This window comes from Pteropus alecto, unplaced genomic scaffold, assembly GCF_000325575.1.
Source record: "Pteropus alecto unplaced genomic scaffold, ASM32557v1 scaffold146, whole genome shotgun sequence".
Taxonomy (NCBI): Eukaryota; Metazoa; Chordata; class Mammalia; order Chiroptera; family Pteropodidae; genus Pteropus; species Pteropus alecto.
The window spans coordinates 9,820,397-9,824,442 of NW_006442107.1; positions in this window are offsets into that span (position 1 = coordinate 9,820,397).

A 4,046-nucleotide genomic window follows, 5' to 3' on the forward strand; every position below is an offset into this window, starting at 1 on the left:
CTGCTTTCTAATTTTATAATCTCTGACTTCTAATTGAGGTATTTGAAATATTTATATGTAATGTGATTATTGACCTCTAGCCTTGCTTTTTGTTCTCTATTCATCTCTTGTGTTCTTTGTCTTCTTTTCCTCTATCTGCTTTCTTTTATATTAATTTGTTATTTTATTATGATTTTATTTCCTTTGTTGGCTTATTATCTATTATTTTTTCTTGTTTTTTTGGTGGTTATGTTAGAGTTTATAGTATGCCTTTTAGATTATCACAGTCTATCTTCAAATGATATTGTACTAATTTGTGTATAGTAAAAGAAGGTTCCAATAGAATACTTTCTTTTCATTTCTCTTGGTTTCTATGCTACAGTCATGCATTTTACTTTATGTTATAAATGTGTCAGTTTTTGTGCTATGGTTGTAGACTTTATTTTATGTTATAATTATTTTTCTTCAAACAGGAAATTATAATGAGATTTTAAAAATATAAAAACAACTTGCATATTTACCCACATAATTGTCGTTTCTGGTGTTATCCATTTCTATGTATAGATTTGTATTTTTATCTGATATAATTTTACTTCTACATGGAGGAGGTCCTTTAACATTTCTTGTAATAAAGTTCTGCTTGTGATAAATTCTTTAAGCTTTTATGTGACTTTAAAAGTCTTCATTTTGCCTTTCTTTTTGAAAGATACTTTTGCTGGGTATAATTCTTCAGAGAAATAGTAAAGATATTGCATCCATGAAGCAAGGTTAGCATGTTAGAAAAGAAAACAAAGAAACCTCCTGGAAATTAATATGAGAGCAGAAGCTTTAAAACATCATAGAAAGTTTTGAAAAATAACTTCAGGAAATTTACCAGAAAGATCTAAATGCCATGAGAGAGGAACCTAACAAAAAATAAGAAAATGAGAGAGTCAGGCTAGGAGATCTATAATCTGACTAATTAAAATTTCCAAAAGAGAGGGAAAAAACCATTGAAGGAGAGAAATCATTAAAGATATTGTTTGTGTTCAGATTGAATGGGCCCATTGAGTGCTCATTGCAGAAGATGAAAAAATGCCTACACTAAGAACAAAGAGAAGATTCCCAAAGATTCTGGATATAGGCAGAAAATAGTTTTCATATTAAGGATCAGGAATCAGTGGAGCTGGACTATTAAACATTCACTCTGAAAGCTAGAAGTCAAGGGATTAATGCCTTTAAAATGTTGTACCTAGCCAAATTATCAATCTGGTGTGAGCATAGAATAAAGAGGGAGTCAGTATTTTTTTTTTTGATCAAGGACAAAATAATAAAATAATTTGGGCTTTACTGGCCAAAGAGTCTTAGTTGCAATTACCCATCTCTACAATATAAGAGGCAATAAGTAAACAATGGGCATGATTATTGTCCAATAAAATTTACTTACTCAAATGGAAGGATTTTAGCTCACAGGCTATATATAGTTTGCTGACCACTAAAATAAAGATATGTTCATATAAAAAAATCCTGCTTTTTTGGTACTTTTTTTAAAAAAAAATTATATTGCATAAATATACCCACTGTCGACTGAAAAATAATATTGATGAAGTGTTTCATCACCAGAAAACGATTTATTCAGGAAAAAGAAAGGGTCGCAACCTAGAGCATACAGACATGGCAAGCCTCATGCATATGCTGTCCTGCATACCAAGGTGGAGGGATATTTATAGAAGGGAAAATGAAATTAATGGAAGGGGAGATTAAAACCACAGAGCTTTATTATAAACATGGAGCTCTTCCTGTAGGGTTCTCGCATGTAAGTTTCAATTATTGTGATGCCTGAGAACTTCCATAAGCCTTAGCTCCTCCCACAAATCCTCCCGACTGATTGTGGTTGCTTAAAGTTCCAATTTGTCTTTATCTCTACCAAAATTAGCACTGAGACCAACAAAGAGAAAAAAAGAAAAGTTAGAAATAAAGGATCCAATGAAAGAGAGAAAGAGAAGTTCCAGTTTGATAGTGAAGAAGGATATCAGGATGATAGTGTTTTAACAGTCTACGGCACAGTCAGTTCAGACCAGAGCAAGAAAATGAAAGCCCTAGGAGGGTTGTATACAAATAAGAAATGAAGCTAAAAGAATATCTGATATGTTTAAACATATTGAGATAATATTTCAATTTCTGTTAAAGAGTTCAGGGTGAATTAGTAATAAGTACATAGAACACTAAGCGACTGAAAATAACCAGGTAAATATTAACTCCTGTATAGTTCTACAAGAAAGGAAATCTAATCATACACTAAATGGGCTCAGCTGTGAGTAATATTTATGCAATCATAATTATATAAATACTGAACATTGCTTTAACTAAAAATTGTGACAAACTATTGGGAGGACGAGAAAAGTAGAAGTATGGTGCATTTCTGAATATGTGGAGAAACGTGGAAGAGAGCCAGAGTCTCATTTTCTGTAGCAGGAATTCAACTGATAACAAAAACTGGGTAAAGATATATGGTGGGGAAAAGTCAGAAAAAATATAAAAAGATACTAAGTCATTACTTCTAGGAGTGGGAATTTAGGAGAAAGACAGGTGAGGCTAGCTGCTGTTATTTTTCTCAAGAATTTTGAGAAAACTTTGCATATTAAACTATATACATACATACATTTATATAAATAGAATTAAAGTAACAGCTAGCTAAAATTGTGTGGACGAAAACAACATGAAACTCGGAATAGATAACTGTTTTTAAGAGATGAAATATTTAATTTGAAAATCTTTATTACTGTAGCCAATGAAAGTCATGAAGACCATAACATTGATGATACTAACTTTTCTGAGCATCTACTAAGTGCTAGAGACTGTGCTAAGCACTTACATTATTTTAGTTCAGGTACCATGCTATTATTGTTGTTGTTGTTGATGATGAGTAAACAGTGTTACAGAGGATAAATAAAAAAGAGCTTTAGAAAGGACAGGTGGCCAGAAAGAACAGAGGCAGGGTACAAGCCAGGCCTCAACAATTAACTCAACCTGTGAGTTAATTGACTATTTTAGAAGCCTTCATTTCAGTCATTCATCAAAATTATGCCAGCTTCTTTGCATCTTCTCTATACTATTAATGGTCCTTTAAAATAATTCCACTAACTCGACTATATTTTTCTTTAATTTGTGCCACTTTATTGCAACTTTTTCTTCAAATTTGGTTTGAATGTCTAGTTTTACTTGGAGTTTCCTAAAAGTAGATTACAAGGAAATGCAACTGAGTGGTTAAGCAAAGACACTCATTTTCTTTTTCCAGGATAAGAAAAGCATAAAAACTCATGAGGGCTAAGGGAGAAGTGCTTGTTGGTGAGCGAGTGGCATGAATAGAAGTGAGAACCCAGTATGAAGAAAGACACAGAGAAGGAAGAAGGAGACAAAAGTAAAAGACAGAAAGACGAAAAATAAGGTAGAAACAAAAAGAAAAAGAAAAGGAAAGGGAGACCAAGTGATTGTAGCAATTAAATGGCCGATGCCTTTGGATATTTCAGCTGAAAACAGCTCTAAGTATATGTACCATTATTTTGATAATGTAGCTATATTATGAAACAATAAAAAATAAATAATTGTTTTTTGTTTTCCTGATTTGATTTCCTGATTTCCTGTTTTCCTGAGTTGATTTTACTTTGTTTTTGCAGAGTGGTAGAAACTGGACTACAGAGTACACTGTGACTGTCCATCTTGAAATGTTCTGCAAAGCAAATATAGCCCTCCCTTGTGTCATTTAAATATTATAAATTCTTGTGAATAAGAAGGATTGGGAATGACAGAAAAATCTACTAAAATCTTTGCATAGGCAGTTAACCAGGCAAAGATCTGTCACTTGTCATATTTTAGAGATTTATTAGCTCTTTTTTTCCGTATCTCCCCGCCTCTTTCCCAAGGTCTGAATTGTAAAGGCTCATCTGGTGCTAGAATCTTCAAGGACAGGAGTCGCATACTTCCATCCTTTATTAAAAAATCGTGGTGTTATATTTTTAACTGAATTTCATATAGCAAGGATGGGGCAGTCAGCCCCTTTTATTGCTTTGCTCATCTCTTGCATTATA